Source organism: Simochromis diagramma, unplaced genomic scaffold (genome assembly GCF_900408965.1).
Source record: "Simochromis diagramma unplaced genomic scaffold, fSimDia1.1 OVJJ01000761.1, whole genome shotgun sequence".
Lineage (NCBI taxonomy): Eukaryota > Metazoa > Chordata > Actinopteri > Cichliformes > Cichlidae > Simochromis > Simochromis diagramma.
The window spans coordinates 9,775-28,664 of NW_024387069.1; the positions used below are offsets into that span (position 1 = coordinate 9,775).

General features: G+C 43.7%; 1 protein-coding gene across 18 annotated transcripts in view; it reads left to right on the forward strand.

Moving 5' to 3' along the window:
* Positions 1 to 10,153: 10,153 nt before the first annotated feature.
* Positions 10,154 to 18,890, forward strand: part of nfasca (neurofascin homolog (chicken) a) — a 118,046-nt gene continuing 109,309 nt past the window's right edge. For 4 of the 18 annotated variants that reach the window (XR_005697800.1, XM_040045305.1, XM_040045309.1 and 1 more), the window contains exons 1-2: positions 10,160 to 10,267; positions 10,391 to 10,466. The gene's annotated coding sequence lies outside the window, so the exon portion shown is untranslated. Of the gene's footprint in view, positions 10,268 to 10,288; positions 10,467 to 18,890 lie in introns of those variants that run through there. The other 14 variants (XM_040045302.1, XM_040045301.1, XM_040045304.1 and 11 more) reach the window with 8 other exon arrangements.

Below are 18,890 nucleotides of genomic sequence, written 5' to 3' on the forward strand. Positions count from 1 at the left end.
CTGTTGCTGGAGACAAAGACGTTTGGCACTGAAGTGTGTGTGTTTAAGAGGGAGGGGGGCAGCCTCTGCTTTTCTTAAGGAGGTGGTGAGGAGCATTGGAGTGTTAACAATGGGGTTGCTGTGTGGCAGCCTTTATTTGACTTGACAATCAGTGAAGACGTGTATAAGACAAACAGCACTGATGCCATGGCCTGCTGTCACTTTGTCTGGGCTGCTGTGTGCGCCCCCTGCCCCCTCACCTTTCCTTTCTCTGGACTATCATGACTTTCTGTTAACTGCCAACACTCATATTTGTCACCTTTTCTGTTTGCTGCTGCTGGGATCTACTGAAAACGCACAAGAATACAAAAAAACTAAACATGTTAAAGCAATGAAAGAGTCGTGTGGCAAGCAGAGAACGGACCCAGATGCAGGACTTGGTACACAGGATGAAATTCCAAACCAAATATTATTACTTGGCTACAGACAAATATAATAAAGCAATTTTGTTGTTAATATTGTGTGCTAGATGGGTTGTGTGTCATAAATCACTCAGAGCTTAGAATTAGTTTACTTTTAAGTCTGAGGCTCCACAAATGTTGGTCAGAAATCAGAATACTTTATTAATGCCGAAGGAAATTAGGGGAACAAAGAGGGAAGCATTTCTCAGTTACAGTAAACAGATAGAATAAACTGTAGAAAACTAAACAGGAGAAAGAAGAGAAAGAACAATTTTAACATAAACCAGTGACTCCGGGGCCTGATCAACCCTGCCAGGGCCTCCTTGGATCAGGGTGTCTAGTAATAATGGCCGAAACACCCGATGAATCCAAGGTCCACTACTGACGATGTGGCCCAAATTTTAATCATTTAGATCAGATCTCTAATCCCCAAACCTAACCAAGAAAAATGGCAGATTAGCCTGGGTAAAAGAACGAAAGTTGAGGCACACAACGATGTGTGCTGCTGGTAACGTTTCTGGGCTTTCCTCATAACAGCCGTCCCTAAAGAGTCTCTCCATTTAAAGCAATGCATTATCAGGGACTGTAACATCTGGTCCTTTTACTGAATCACAGGTAAAGAAAGAAAACATGAACAACATGTAGAAATGCTGCTGTGGTAAGACGGATGCAGAAAGCTGTCCTCATGTCCGACCACTCAAAATGTTAAATTCTTTCTTGGTGTCCTGTCTCGACTGATAAGAAAGGCCAGGCTCTATGTAGCCTTGCACACAGACGCTGCTTTCCAGCATCCTGGCATAGATGGAGAAGGGTGGCGCCTCTGTAGTTGGAGCGCACTGTCACAAACTGCCTCAAAGTAGGTGACCAGAAGGGAGTTCACACAAGAAGTTTACTTAAGTATAAAATTATTTGTATATTTAATTTAAAATAATGTACAAACTTAAATATAAAATATTTAAGTTTGTTTTAATATATAAATTAATTTTCTTGTATATAACATATGTAAAGATCACCAGTAGGCTGATCTCAGGTAGAGTGGAAGAGACAGAGCAGTTCACCTGTGCCAGCTTTTATAGCCTGGAGGACACAGCTGACCTGCATCAGCTGCCGATCCTCCCATACCAGCCAAACAGCAGGCCTGCCAGAGGTACTGCCCCAGACAGCCCAGAGCCTTCAGGAACTCAAACCCCATCCACCCCAGGGGCCCTGCCACCAAGGACTTGGTTAGCTACTTGGTGACCCCCCCCCCCCGGTAATGCATGAGTCACCCCCCTTGTCCCTAGTTCTCCCTAGACTCTGCTTCCTCTATGGAAGGAGTGTCAGTGACAATAAGGCGGTCATCATGTACTTCCACCACCCGACAGTATCCTCAGTTGAAGTCAGCAACACTACACCTGCAGTGGACAATGACAGAGCACTCCTTTCCTCTCCTGAGTCACCTGATGGGTTGCCAGACTCACTTTGAGGCAGTCTGAAAGTCTTTTTCCACGGCCTAAATCAACTTCTCCCACATCTCAGAAGTCCCACAGGCTAACCAAGTCTGATAGGACTCACTCATCCGTCTGATGGCTCCCTTCAACTCTGCCCATACGGAAAAGAAATAGTAAAAACCTATATGTGATTACTCATGAAAGTGGCCACTTTCATGAGTAAATCATATAAGGCTTACATGATTTACTCATGAAAGTGGCCACTTTCTCATTACTTTCATACATTGTTTTAGTAAATATCCAAAACATACAAGTTTCATTATATAATTTTTCAAGGGATCTTATATCTGTTTTCACACTTATATGCTTTTCATACATGTTTCACACAAGACAGGTACAAAACTTTATAAGATTTATATATATCTTTTCCATATGGGTGGTGCCCACCAGCTGGTTCAAGCATTACCACCACAACAGGAACCAACCACCTTGCGGCCATAGCTCAGTGCAGCAGCCTCAGCAATGGAGGCGCTGGTCCATTTGGACTCAATGACCCCAGTCTCCCTTGGAATGCAGTCGAAGCGCTGCCGGAGGTGAGAGCTGAAGATCTCACGGACCTGGGCCGTGTTCCCAGCACACCCTTACTGTATGTGTAGGTGAGCTGTCTGCTGTTTTCTTTCAGATGAAAATGTCTCTGCGTTGTTTAAACATTGAAAACATTACTTTGTTTACCATTGTTGTTTGTTATGTTGTTTCCTGACCTCTGTTGCTCATAAGGCTCGTTTGATTGTTGGGGTTTGTCTTTGACTTTTAATATAAAACACCTCGAGGTGACTACTGCTGTGATCAAAATAAAATTGGGTTGTATTGATAATTCCTGTGCTGCAATGCTAGAAGAGACACATTAACCATTTCAGTGTAATTCATTTCAGCAGGACACACTTGTATCTGGTTATTATATGAAGAAAAGACAGAGCTCATTGAAGAGGCCTGATGTTACTAAAACAGAATGCAATGACTCTTATCTGTTATTCACAGAACACAGAAAAATAGTAATGTTTAAACTGAGACAAATATTGGGAAGTTGGGACACAGCCATGTTTACCACTGTGTAGACTCCTTTTAACAAAGAAATGTCTGGGAACTGATGACAGAAGGTGGAGGAATGCTATCTTCATATAGATCCCTCTCAGCAGGGCTGGGTCTTCATTGAAAGACGTGCTGTGGAAGAGATCAAAGCAAAGCGGCACACTGGAGCCACTAATCTCAGAGAACCTCCAAAAGTTGATCCTGTTCATCTGGACGTAGCGTTTTGTGGGAGAAACGTTTCGTCATCATCAGGTGACTTCCTCAGTCTCAGCTGATTGAGACTCCCAGCCCATTGTTCCTTCAGTGGGCTGGTTTCAGTCATTGTGCAAATGTGCTGTTTATAAGATTGAAACCTGCAGTCAGCTGAGACTGAAGACGTCACCTGATGATGACGAAACGTTTCTCCCACAAAACGTTACGTCCAGATGAACAGAATCAACTTTTGGAGATTTACTTACCTGGATGATTGAGATGCATCAAAATCTCAGAGAATGTCTGACTTGCAAAATGTATGAGTTAATATAAGACTGTTCAGTTTTATTCATACGGCGCCAAGTCACAACAACAGTCGCCTCAAGGTGCTTTATATTGTAAGGTCGACTCCAATAATACATACAGAGAAAACCCAACAATCACATGACCCCTATGAGCAAGCACCACCCAGCTTCCCATTGGTCGATGACCTGCTCTGCCTCCTGAGTTACCCACCACAGAGCAGCCACCACACAGAGCTCAGGCTCTCTGGCTCCAGAGCTCCACATTCTCCTCACCCATACAGGGTGGCCTGCTGTAACACTTTGTTCTAATGAAATATATGTTTGTGGGATTTTCAAATCATCGGGGCTGGGGTGGACTCCTTTGTGACGTGGTGCGAGCAGAACCACCCGCAGGTCAGCGTGGCAAAGACCAAAGAAGTGATTGTGGACTTTAGGAGGACCAGGAAACCTCCGACTCCTGTTTGAATCCAGGGGCTGTGGAGGACACCTCAGAGCACGCTCAGATGATAAACTGGACTGGGTACTGAGGCAGCGGAGTCTTTAAACACCTGTCGCATGGTGCTCAGGGCTTTCTACGAGTCTGTTGTACAGTAATGTTGTTGGGAAGCACATCTGTAACCGGAAGGTCACCGGTTTGATCCCCGGGCTCTCTGTCCTGGTCGTTGTGTCCTTGGGCAAGACACTTCACCTACCGCCTACTGGTGTTGGCCAGAGGGGCCGATGGCGTGATATGGCAGCCTCGCTTCTGTCAGTCTGCCCCAGGGCAGCTGTGGCTACAACTGTAGCTTGCCTCCACCAGTGTGTGAATGTGAGAGTGAATGAATAGTGGCATTGTAAAGCGCTTTGGGTGCCTTGAAAAGCGCTATATAAATCCAATCCATTATTAATGTATTGTATTAATTTACTGTAGTTCAGTCTGTTACTGTCCTCAAGAGTCCAGAGATGAGTCTGATCATATTCTGCTGTTACATCATGCCAGCATTGTTGAACTGGAGTTGTAAACTATACTGTCAGGCTCTTTTCACCTTTTTATGATAAAAAAATAAAACCTACAACATTTATACAGCGCTTTGTTTAACCAGGACCTTTTTTTCCCCCCAAATATCAGTAACAGACATGAAAACTGATGAAGAGTAGCTTTTGTATGCATCATGAAGGAGAGAGATGTTCTTTAATAAAAAAAATAACCCTGGTACATTTCATTGATAACAGAGACAGGTAGAGATATTCTATATATTCTATAACCAGCAGATAATTGCCTTGGCAGGTACACATTAACCGATACTGTCAGAGAGACCTCAAAGCTCACAGTGTGAAGTGGACGTGTGCTCTCCCTGACTCACATACAGCTAATAACCTGGTTCCATGTGCTGAGTGTTGGAACTAACTACAAACATATCTCTGCACACCAGTGAGTATCTGTGCAGGAAACATTTCCATGATGAACATTCAGACAGAGACAGGTTATTAGTGAGGGCCAGCAGACAACTGAGAAGGCTGAGGATGAGGGGGATCCAGTGAAGACAAAAGAGGCAGGATGGAGAGTGGGCAGGCAGCTGAGTAACAGGTTTCCACAAAGACTCACTGTGACTGCAAAACAAAAATCCTGGGTGAGTTCTAACTCGACCATAGTGTAGAACAGGAGAGTTCCCCGAGGAACAACGAGCAAACTTCAGCCAAGTAACTGGGGAGTAGATGTGGACACAGGATTTCTGAGAAAGAGCAAAAGGTGGGTGAGCCAGTCTACTACCATGGTCGGGCTGCAGGTTCAACAGGCCAATCACAATCAGGAAAAAACAATACAACAGAGTGTGCCCCAAGGGCGTGTGCATGTTCAGTTCAATTCAATTTTATTTATATAGCGCCAAATCACAACAAAAGTCGCCTCGAGGCGCTTCATAGATACAGAGAAAAACCCAACAATCATGTGACCCCCTATGAGCAGCACTTTGGCGACAGTGGGAAGGAAAAACTCCCTTTTAACAGGAAGAAACCTCCAGCAGAACCAGGCTCAGGGAGGGGCGGGGCCATCTGCTGTGATTGGTTGGGGAGAGAGAAGGAAGACAGGATAAAGACATGCTGTGGAAGAGAGACAGAGGTTAATAACAGATATGATTCAGTGCAGAGAGGTCTGTTAACACATAGTGAGTGAGAAAGGTGACTGGAAAGGAAAAACTCAATGCATCATGGCAGTTAATATAGTAGCACAGAGCCACAGCTCAGGGTCTGAATGAGCCTCACAGGCCTGAGTGTGCTTGAAGCTTTTTATGATTCTGAACCACAAACACGCACAAGCAGAAACGTGCTGGACTTTTATTCATATGTTTGACTTTGCTGGGCCCAGCTGGGTCCTGGAGGTGATGACTGCTCTAATACGCTGCTGTGTATTCTGGATTTAGCCTTGGCCACATTACCAGGAGTCCTTCAGTGTCTGTCCCAGTCCTTGACGGGGAGTGTTGGTTATCAAACATGCTTCTGCTTGCTGCTGACTCTCTCTGAGGTACACTTTCTGTTACAGGGGAGTCACAGCCCATTTTATTGATACAGGCTCACATACTGGATCTGCTGACATGCTGAGAGAGTGTGTGTTGATGGGAGCTTCCAGTTTCAGCTTCCCTGGTGTATACAGAGAGAGGACAAGCATAGATGCACAAACATAAGATTCATTTAACAAGTGTTTTTTTTAATTTGCAACCCTCCAACCAGCAGTTTGTAATGAGTCAGAGTGTATGTGTGTGTACTCTCTCTGCCCAGGGTGAGATCTGTCCTGACAGGACACAGTTAGGTGTGTGTGTGTGTGCACTCCCCTCACCGTGGCACAGAGTGACAGGAGTCTGGTTGTGTTCAGCTCCTCAGGCACCATCAGGTCTGGTTTTCTCAGCACAGGAGCTAAGAATCTGTGATTGGATGTTTTTGCTAAAAGCATCAGAAACAGCTCGAGGCTGGTTGGCTGCTTAAGAAGCAGCGATGGGGGAAATGATGCTCTGCTGTTCTCAGGGCATCTGTTTAATGATATGCGAGGGTCATGTCACAGCCAGCAGCCGTTTGGATGGGAGCTCATTGATTTTTCTGGGGGTGTAGCAGCAGACAGGCGAGGGCTGAAAATAGTGGCTGAGGTCAGGAGGCCAAACACACACACACACACACACACACACACACACACACACACACACACACACACACACACACACACAGCCCTCAGGTCAGTTTAAACTCTGTTGGAGGGTGGGGAGTTTGGGGTCTTCTTCTCTTTTGTCCAGCCCCATCCCTCCTCCTCTGTGGTCTCTCATCATTAGCTACAGCACCACTTCACAGCGTTCTTCTTCTCATGTTCCAAGCTTACATATTAGATATATATTAGATACTCACAAACACTTGCCGACCTTCTAAATGCTGCTGCTCTGGAGAACTGTTTTTGTCATGTAATTGGATTACACCTTAAGACCTGGCCATATTGGGTGTCCCACCCCGAAGCACACAAGGCTCGTGACTAGGGCTGGGTATCGTTCGATTTGATTCGATTTGAATCGGGGAAATTTTGCCTGAGTCAGAAATATTATAATTTTGATCACGTATCAGCACATTTCCATATTTTTGTACCTATAAAAAGAAAGCTGACACTTGTGAGACTTTATCAAAGGCGTGAGCATCACAGCAGAGGCCTTTGTGTCAAAGTAACTGAGGATAAAACAGAAAAACATGAAGGTGATTTTCCTGGTCTGGATTTTATAAAAATATTCTGCAGTACATCAAAAACTAAAGAAAACCATTAATCAACACTTGAACGTTACCTGATACTGCTGACATGAAGTTGCAGAGGTTTGATTACAGACACAGCTGAGAGTTTTGCAATTTTGCATAATTTTAAAGTGTTTAAATTTGATTTGGGAAACTGTTCTTGAAGTACAGAGAGAGAGAGAGAGCTGTGCATGAAGTCTGATTTTTTATCTTGGTGGAAGCAAAAGAGGAAAACTAAGAGGGAATTCATGACAATGTTTACGTGAAGCGTAGTTTGGATCTTCTTTTGCTGCTGGTTCAGTCAATATTGTTTGGAGAGAGATCAAACCTGCAGCTTCAGAATCAGCGCCAAAAGGGCGTAAACACAAAGCGTGGAGCCGCCGACGCATCAGCATCAGCGAGCTGTCGCTTTCAGCCCCGACCGTGTCCGTGCCGTCGGTGAGGAAACCACATGTCACTGAGTCTCTGTGCAGAATCCGTGTTCCTGCTCTCATTTACTGTTTTAGCTGTTTGGTGGTTGTTGAAAGCTTGTGAGGTTTATCCTGAGATTCTGGCGTTTTGGGCAAAATTAATTGATATTAATTGAATATAAATCGATATCACGTTATCCAAGCTAGAATCGATTCCCTCAGGGGTGCAACTGAAAAATAAAACAACAGAGAGGGGCAGGAACGCATTACGTAACCTGATTACTTTTTTGATATAACAAGCAAGGGATTACAATTGCAAAAAAGTAATTAGATTACTGTTACTTTCCCGTAAGTTGTCTTATTTTAAGCTCGTCTGTTTACAATGGATATAACTTGTACGTATCTTATCTGTGCAGATAATTATGTTATGGTGTGTTACTTACATTCCCTGTGTAGGTACCTCTTAAGTCTAGTTTATCTTCTTCTCTCGTCTTAAAAGAATCTGAATGTAAAAACTTACATCCTGCCGATGGAGAGATGCCAAACTGCTAACAGTGACAATAAAGATCTGATTCATGGGCTGCGATCACCAAATGATGTAACACGGTGCGACGACAGGGGCTGGACCTTTGTGAGCTGCTGGAAGCTGGGGTGAACTAGCTGTAGTGAAATCGCTGTGATTACATCAGAATATGAAACGAGGAAACTGTTGAAAGCTGGGCGGGGCTTTGTGTCTCTGCAGCCTACAGGCTCACAGAGAGAAACACAACAGTGGACTGCTCTCCCACTGCCTGCAGATGGATTTTCACTTGTTAATCATCTCACGAGTCACTGTGATTTGGACCACAGAGAGTTGAAACCTGACACCGGCTCATTTGCATACCAACAGTGATTGGATGTTGAGCTGGGGGGCGGGATCTCTGTCGAGTGCTGTGTGAGCCTGCGCACAAACAGAGTGAGCGAGAGGTGAAACCATCTCATTTGTGCCTTTTCCAGTGGATTTTTCAGCCACTGTAGTAAATCCTGTCCATATTCAGTTTGTGGGTAATGGTTATTTATTTCTTAACTTCTAAAAGTTTGATTTACGGGGGGCCCCTGCCCCCAGTGTAGAGCAGCCCCGCTTCCAGCTGTGCTTCATCAATAGAGATTGACAGACCGCGTGACTTTTGCGCATTGCATGCCGGGAACTCGTGGCAAAACAATCCAAGTACCGCATCAAATGCAAGCACTTGCAGCACCACAAAACGTTCATTCTCCGGTTCCAATACCTTCTTGCTTTTTCTTTGCCCCCCCAAAAAGGTATGTACAAAACGAAGGAGAACAATACCGGTCCGTACAAAGACAGACTTGATGAAAAGTCAAAGATACGAGGAAAAAATCAAAGGAGTGAAAGGGTTAGACCCTCACGAGCACACAGAGGGACAAAATACGTTAGCGTGCTGCCCAACTTTCACCACACTCATATTTATAATTATATGCTTCTTGGAGTGAGTGCATACACTCGTGAAGTTTAGTAACTTCAGGTCACTGCAACAAGCCCAGGTACAGTTTACCGACGGATGGGTGCAGGACCTTGAAATGCACCGTGTAGAACGAAAGACCATCGTACATATCATAAGTTTGTCAGTCTCACAAATCGTCGTCATAAATACACATTCCTTAACCGTTTATTAATAGGACCTTTAAGCTCAACGGTAATTAATTAGTAGTGGAAATAATTTCTGGTACGCGTTACAGAAATGTAGCAGTGACAATAATACTGTATGCTGTAATCGTACTGGGCAATTAGTGATACAAAAAACCTGTTTTATCCTGTGAATAAAATGTTTTTGTCAATGTACCATAATAACAGAAGCGAAACGCAATATTGTGTCAGGACAATTCACTATTTATGCACAATAAACAAAGGAGCATAGCGCGACAATTTCTGTTCAGCGCCAGACTTGCTTGTAACCTATATCACCAGTTATGTTATGATAAATGACGTATTAACTACAACAGAAGACTTGCCTTTGTGGGAATGCTTGGAGCAGACTAACCTGTGAGCTGGAGTGTTCTGGGACGTTATATTTGGTCTTTGAATGGCTGCAATCCAGACCACCCGTCGAGTCTTTGTTACTTCGGAAACATGGCTCGAACAATTTCTCTTCAACGACGTAATCCGATAACAACCGATCTCTTTACCCGTCGGCTTCCCGTGGCTGTCATGCGACCGGCTATTGCAGTTAATAATACAACAGCTTCTTGACATTTTTTGTTTCTTTTTATCGCTGTGTGACTGATTTCGGTTGAAAGTACCTCTTGCCACGAGTTCCCAGAATCCTTTGCGGTTTTACCCCTGAATGACGTCACATTTTCAATCTCTATAGGAAAATTCAGATAAGCCTGAACTAACTGAGGGGGCTTCCTCGGCTGTACTACATGCACAGACAAGTGTGTGTGTGTGTGTGTGTGTGTGTGTGTGTGTGTGTGTGTGTGTGTGTGTGTGTGTGTGTGTGTGTGTGTGTGTGTGAAACTCATTAATAATGTATGAGGTGGGATGGGAATGAGAGGGGGCGGCGACAGATGGGGCATCAGTGTGTAACACAGAGAGAAAGCCTGAGGAACAGTGAGCCTCACACAGAATGAGAGAACGGGACAGAAAGGAGCAAATACATTCATGGGTAGAGTACAGCATCGCCCCCATTTTTTATACTGCCATCTTTTATCTTTGTGGCCTTACTCTGCATTTGCCTGACAGTTGCTTAGTCTTTGTTTTCTCTCTTTTTTCCCTTTGGATGCTAAAGGATTGATGGAGATGGAGAGACAGCGTAGTCACCCAGCACTGCTGTACACCTGGACAAAAGAGCTGCACTGACAGAGGTACTCATGTTGTACTGTTTCTGTGTGTTTGTGCAGGCGAGATAAACCAAGTGAGACAGCTTGATCTTTTCACTCAAAGGTCAGAATATCACAGTGATAATAACCACAGCAGCGTGACTCAGAATCTGTCACATCATGTGGATAAATGGCAGATATTTAATCACCAACTTTCCACAAAGACAAGTCTGTACTGCAATACTACTATTTCAAAAGAAACTGTGTGTAAGACACTAGTGGCTGAACTGTTATTCTAATGCTTCAAAGGTTACAATCTTTGTCAATAACTCCATATTTTGGAGTCTCACCTCACATTAATCAGCCTAGTATCAGCCTTAAAACAGAAACCTGTGTGCGATAGGAAGCTTGCACCCTGTGTGAATGAATGTTGTCGTGCAGCCTGTTGTAGGAATTCTTTCTTGTTCCATGGGAAGAGGCTCGGGTAAGCCTGGTGCTCAATATCAGTGTGAACGCTGCTGAGCTGTAGACGTGATCATTTCATACAGTTATGTCTGATATTTTTTTGTCCACAAAAGTGTTATCTGCCTTTTGCTTTTGTTTTTAAAAGCCTTTATATTTGTTGTTTCAATGATGATTCAGACTGCTGACGGTGAAACGAGGAGACAGTTACACACACACACCTTTGTTTTTACTAATTAGTTAGGACATTGAATTGACATGATACCGTCCCTAGACCCTTACCCTGAACCTAACATCACCGAACTGTCACACCACGCCTAAAACCACATTTTTATCTGCAAAAGTGACTGTTGGTCCCTACAAGTATAGTAGCATGCCAATTTTTGGTCGTCACACACACACAGACACGCACACACACACACACACACACGCACACACAGACACGCGCACACACACACGCGCACACACACACACACACACACACACACACACACAGACACGCGCGCACACACACACGCGCGCACACACACACACACACACACACACGCACACACACACACACACACACACACACACACACACACACACACACACACAGAGCTATATTCTGTGCTGTGTATTACTAACATACAGGAAACAGGAGATGGCATATTGTCTACCAACTGGGGGACTTGTGGATCATCCCTGGCACCCACTACTGAAGTGTCTTTGAGCAAGATACTGAACCACAGATTGGCCCCAGTCCATCCATCAGAGTGAGTGGCAGTGATTGCAGTCTAAACAGAGTAAAGCACTGAATGTTTGTGATTGTGGTGTGTGTTCTAGAGTGCTTTGTGTGCTCAGTAAAGCATCGTTGACCAACAGTAAAGTAAACCATTGTTCTGACCGTGGTTCACTCAGTTCAATTCAGTTTTATGTATAAATGACCAAATCACAACAACAGGTGCTGCGTGGTGCTTTATATGTTAAGGTTAGGACTCTACAATAATACAGAGAAATCAGAGAAATCCCTCTGATGCTGAAAAACTAGTTCATGCATTTATTACTTCCAGGCTGGACGACTGTAATTCATTATTATCAGGATGTCCTAAAAACTCACTGAAAAGCCTTCAGCTAATCCAAAATGCTGCAGCAAGAGTGCTGACAGGGACTAGAAAGAGAGAGCAGATTTCTCCTGTTTTGGCTTCCCTTCATTGGCTTCCTGTTAAATCCAGAATTGAATTCAAAATCCTGCTCCTCACATACAAGGTCTTAAATAATCAGGCCCCATCTTATCTTAATGACCTTGTAGTACCATATCACCCTATTAGAGCACTTCGCTCTCGCTCTGCAGGCCTACTTGTTGTTCCTAGAGTATTTAAAAGTAGAATGGGAGGCAGAGCCTTCAGTTTTCAGGCCCCTCTTCTGTGGAACCAGCTTCCAGTTTGGATTCAGGAGACAGACACTATCTCTACTTTTAAGATTAGGCTTAAAACTTTCCTTTTTGCTAAAGCATATAGTTAGGGCTGGATCAGGTGACCCTGAATCCTCCCTTAGTTATGCTGCAATAGACGTAGGCTGCCGGGGATTCCCATGATGCATTGAGTTTTTCTTCTTCACTCACCTTTTTTTCACTCATTAGGTGTTAATACACATTTCTGCATTCAGTTAATAGTAATTATTAATCTCTGGCTCTCTCCCTTCACCCTGACCAGTCGCAGCAGATGGCCCCGCCCCTCCCTTATCCTGGTTGTGCTGGAGGTTTCTTCCTGTTAAAAGGGAGTTTTTCGTTCCCACTGGCGCTTGCTGTGATTGTTGGGGTTTTCTTTTCTTCTTTGTATTATGGTTGAGTCTTGACCTTACAATACAAAGCACTTTGAGGGAACACTTGTAGTGATTTGGTATTGCATAAATAAAAGGGAATTCAGTTGAACTGAAGATTGAATATTAATGTTCTTGCAGTTTACTATGGTAAACAGTCGCATGTAATTGCAGCCAAACATTGATACCAAGTAGAAATGATGCTTTAAAAAGTGAAGTTGCACAGTCAACTCCACACTGCTGCAGTCAGCAGTTATTTCCACATGGTCTCTACTCGATCATCTTCCACTAATGTCAGCAGGAACAACTCATCAAGACATTTTGTGTAAATAAATCACACGAGAACATTTATATGATGTGGGATGCTAACATAATACTACTGTGGCACTACAAAAATGTGTCATATAATGATCACGTCAGGAATGGTCTTCAAACCATCAGGTAAGAGTCGGCTAACCAACTGTGTCTGAAAATCACAGTTCTTAATGAACTAAACAGCAACAGCATTAAAGATACAGGGTAAGGCTAGGGCCATGAGTGTGAGACATCGTCTGCTGTGTTTGTCTTATTACAATCAGGTATTTTGTCATTTCAAGCAAAACAAAGCAGATGTTCATAAAGCAACTTCACACACTTACTGCTGATGAGAGCATCGACCACATTACAGTCTAAAGCAGCCGTCCCCACCCCCGGGCCGGTACCGGTCCGTGAGTCGTTTGGCACCGGGCCGCGAGAGTTGAGGCTCGGGTGTGAAATGTATGGTTTTCAGGGGGTTTATCGTTAACTCTGTTTCCCTGGGTCTTTCCCCCTGCGTTATGAATAACGTTCTGTTTTTTTTTCTTTGGTGGCAAAGAAAAACTAAATCAAGTCATCGTCCCCGACTATACCCAGGTGTGAGCGCCTCGGTGCAGAGAAACAAGCACAGGGCTCTCATCGATTTAGCATTATGGTGAAGTATATATTTTCATGTACTTTATATTTGTTTTGTAGTTGCGTCTTATCTTGAAAGAAATATGTACCCGTTACCATAGCGACCAGAGAGCATTAAGGGGCAGAGAGGAGGACGTTACTGTCAGTGTTGTTGGCGCGTTTCAGGAGCACGCTGCTAATACAGACACACAGTGAATTCACGTTTACTGTTATATTTACAAAATACCACCGTGGTTCTCTCGGTCGTATCGTTTTGTTGTTGCATTTGTCCGCCACACCTTAAAGGCGGGTGCGTGAAAATACTGTCTGACATTAAACCGTCCGTGGAGCAAAAGAGGCTGCGCACCGCTGGCTTAAAGAGAGCACATCAGACCATAACTGCTGTGAATGAAGCACATCTTAGTAAATATATTTAAGTACAACCCAACAAACACACACATGCTGGGCGATGACTGATGTGCACACAAGACAACAGTCAATATTTTTCTGATCAGCTGTGGCAGACAGACTAGTATATGTGTGTGTGTGCGTGTGTGTTGAGGGATGCAGGGGATGGACAGTGTGTGGGCGTGGCAGAAAAGCAAATGCACACACAAATTCGGGCGCACACATAAACACATACAGTACTTCCTTTGTTCGGGAGCATTGTTGAAGAAGAGGTTAATGCACCCAGAGAGGAGAAAGGAGAGAAAGTCTAATGGACAATGACGGGCCTTTCACTGCAAATATTTGGTCTCATGCTAACCGCCGCCCATCCCCCCTCGCTCTTTCTCCACCCCCTCCTTTCATGGCCAAAGGGACAAGATCAGAACAAATTGTCACTGTGTGATCAGGACTCCAAAGAACAATGCTCAAAGACATGCGTCACATACAAATCGTGCTCTTAACGGGATGCAGAGGAACGTGTGTCCGCTTTCAGTTTACTACTGTAGGTTCTTGTTGTGTGTACATCACAAGTTACAGGCTTCTCAGGGACCCAGAGGGCCTGTGTGACAAATGAAGCTGCCTTTGACCTCGTCCTGTCACAACAGGTAGCTCCACGTGTTTTCATTTGGCAGATTTTACACCACATGCTCTGATGCACTCCAAAAGTGGATTTGTATCTCCAGCTGAAACCACTCAATTATGGAGCCACATATTTCCGACATATTTCCTTGTTACTTAATACAACTACAGAGGAGATTACACAAGCTGTGATTAAATACAGAGGGCTGTAGTGTGTCTTTACTAATCGTCACTGACAGTATAAGTCAGAGCTGGAACCATATTACCATATTCATACTCTCTGGCTGTGCTTCTCCGTGCTGGATCAGTTTAGTCCTGGCTTACAGCTAAATCTGCTCGTTACATGTACAGGTGTGTGTAGACAGTGGGGCTTGGATAAGTACTCATCAGCAAAATATGCTTTGAATAAAAAAACCTATATCTGTGTCTTTGTACTGGTGTAGCTGAATGTAATGGTACGAGTCATACACCAGCTTTATGTCTATGAAAAACAACACACGCACAAGGTTTGTCGTTATCAGTTGCATTAGCATTAGCACAGCTAGCTGTTCCTCCGTAGTACAGCTGGTATACTCACTCGTTCACTAAAACACTGCGTGCTGTATACTTGCAGTGTATCTGGAAGAGGAGCTGGTGGCTACACACTGCAACAAGTGCTGCACTCATGTTAACACCATGTCAGCCCCTCCCTCCAGCTCTAATGGTTCACCCCACTGACAGTGGGTAATCAGGGAATTCCCATCAGGTGAACATCATTAGTCCGTAATCATGTGTGCACTCCATCTGGCCTTCAGGAAGTTGACCTTAAAAAGAGACAGTGGTTAGTGGACTTCAAAATAAAAGCATAACAAAACCAAAACTTCCTATCAGACATTGTGAGTGTGTGCTTCACCTTAGTGAGGAGAAGCTTCACAATGTCCCAGCATTCTGTTAGAGGGTACAGTATATAATGCATTGTATTATATAGTGATCTATGTATTTATCAGATAAAAGATATAAAGTGTTTGGAAATGTGATGAAGTCAGTATCATCCCCCCCTTCATCTATTAGCACTGTAACAACACACAACAACCTGTTTTTGTGGGTCACCTAACAACATGACCACATGAAAGGCACGTCGTGCATCTGCACTCTCCACATCCTGCCCTGCTGTTAGTTAGGACAGGTCATGATGTGCTAGAAAACCTCTTCAGTGAGGGTTTAATGTATGGCCTTATTGTTGTGCCACTATTCTGAGCGCACGTAAAAAAAATTTGCAGGTGCAAGTGTTGCATTTTGAGGAGAAATTTATTTTGAGCGAAGAAAAGCTGAATTTGAGTGAACAAAATTCATTGCTGCGTGCAAAAAAATGTATTTCAGTGTTTGCTATTATCCACACACACACAGACACACACAGACACACACAAAACAGCAGCCCCGCTCGCTCAGTTTTTGCAATGTGTTGCTCGCGCTCTCAACATTTCTGCCCGTGCGCGCTCAACTCTTTCTCTACACCGTTATATTTGTGCCACAAAACCAGCCAATCACAGACTTGGATGCAAGAAAATCTGATTGGCTGTTTTGGTCTTCAATCAGCTCGAAATGACGAAATGCAATATCCCAGAATCCATTTGGTCCAAAGCTCAAACGAGGCAGTGGTGGAGGAACACAGAGGGGCGGAGTTTGAAATATTACTCTGTCTGGGTCACAAAATAAACTTTTGAGATATTTTCATGTGAGAATGTTTCTGTGTAAACTTCAAATACCTGCTCGATTCATCAAGACATCACATATTTGCAAAGTTGCTCTAATGTTTTCGGAGATGCCTGTTACCCACCAGCTGACCGCACAGCTGGACTGGCCATTGGGCATCCCGGACATTTGCCTGGTGGGCCGATGATGATTTTTCATTTTTATGTTTGTGTGTTTTTCTTTGTAACGGTATAAACAATGAAAGGTGGTGGATTAGCCAGTTGGTCATGATCAACTCTGGGCTGGACCAATTACAACACATCTGTATTGAGAGGAAAAGGAACGTGATTCGTCCCGGACTTCAGCGAGAATGAAAAAGACACAAAGCTGAAGTTATTCTGTCTTTGCTGCACAGCTGCCTCTTCTCCCCTCATTCTCTCTCCCCTCCCTCTCCTGTTTCTACTTCAATCATGAAACTGATCAATGATCAGCTGATCGTCTCTCTTGATTGTTTATCGCCCACTTTGCGCCGGAAACAGGAAACCAGCGGATGTCGCGCTACACAACAGCAGCACGTTTAAGCTTGATCAGCTGTTGTTAGAATTTATTTAATATTAATTTCTAGTATCAGCTGATGTTTGCTGGAGCCACAGCTGTAAAGCTGCTGCTCATGATGTCGGTTTGGAAACATGAAGGTGATACAAATCATACATATATACCAACAACAGTGTACATCACTGTCACAACAGCGTTTGTTTTAGTTCAAAGGCTTTATGGTTTTTCCTGTAATACCTGGTGGTGGTTTTGTCAGTTCAGCCTTTTATATTATGTTTAACCCGAGTGACCCGGTCAGCTGGTGGGTAACAGGCATCTCCGAAAACATTAGAACAACTTTGCAAATATGTGATGTCTTGATGAATCGAGCAGGTATTTGAAGTTTACACAGAAACATTCTCGCCTGAAAATATCTTAAAAGTTTATTTTGTGACCCAGACAGAGTAATATTTCAAACTCCGCCCCTCTGTGTTCCTCCGCCACTGCCTCGTTTGAGCTTTGGATGAAATGCATTCTGGGATATTCGTCATTTCGAGCTGATTGGAGACCAGACCAGTCAATCAGATTTTCTTGCATCCAAGTCTGTGATTGGCTGGTTTTTTCTTTCTCTATAATATAACGGTGTAGAGAAAGAGTTGAGCGCGCACGGGCAGAAATGTTGAGAGCACGAGCAACACATTGCAAAAACTGAGCGCAAATGCAAAAACTGAGCGAGAGGAGCTGCTGTTGTGTGTCTGTGTCTGTGTGTGTGTGTGTGTGGATAATAGCAAACACTGAAATACAGTTTTTGCACGCAGGAATGAATTTTGTTCACTCAAATTCAGCTTTTCTTTGCTCAAAATAAATTTCTCCTCAAAATGAAACACTTGCACCTGCAAACTTTTTAACGTGCGCTCAGAATAGTGGCACAAAAATAACGCCATACTAATGCAAAGGTGACCCAGGGGGGCCTGGGGTTGCACCAATAGCATTAACTCATTTCTGCTCAGTATTATCTGTTTCTACATTGCTACTGGTAAGAGTAGATGCCATACTTAGACAATGAAAAGATAAAGGAAGTATAGTAAAAATCATTATTTAATCAGCAGAAATCATTCTAAACCATATCTGCATGTTTTTGCCAAAAACGTAGAACTTCTATGTTGCTCGCAGTTTAATTACGTGCATCTGCATCAGTCTTTGGTTTAGCGTGAGCTGGCATCTATCAGAGCTAGCTAACTGTTCGCTTGCACACAAATCTAACCTTGCAAATAAAAACTAGGAAGCCTAATAAGGGGAGTTTATCAGAGTGTTTGGAGGCTGAAATGTGACAAACTGCTTGATATATACTTGCACATATTTGCATATATACTTGAATGCAGAAAACTACTAGAAAACAGGTCAGGCATAGCAAAGGGGTAGGTTGTGATGCAGCAGCTGGGGCAGTGCCCCAGGGCCCAGACGGCACAAGCCCAAACTGACCCTGCCTCCACATTAATCAGCATGCTTACATATTCAGTGCATTAGGTTCAAGTTGCTAACCTTATTCATGCAGTACACATTTTCTTTAACTATTGCGTAAGACAAAGATGTGATGGGTGAGTCATTTGGATTTCTGTAATGAAATATAATTACCATTTATATGTTGAAAATATGCAGTCCCAGTGTAGTGTGGTTGTACATGTACATATGTACATGGTTGATGCTGTGTGAGGACCTGTGGCTTCCTCTGTGTGTCGCAGGCTTATAGACTTTAGTGAGGCTGACTCAGTGCTGGGCTTGTAGCTTCATAGATGCTTCATAGAACGATGCTATTGGTATTACTGATTACTTTTATATCGTGTTATTTTGAGTGTGTGTGTGCTTTGTCTGCAGCTCCAACAACCCCACAGTATTTTATAATCACATACACACATGTGGGCACATCTTACTAACTCACCATGGTCACCACAGTGCCAGAGGAAGACTGGCTGTTAGAGGCCAGCTCACACACACACATTTAACCCCATTTTGCTGGAGGAAAAAAACACAAATGGAGGGAGGGGGACCTGCGGAAATTAAATTTGG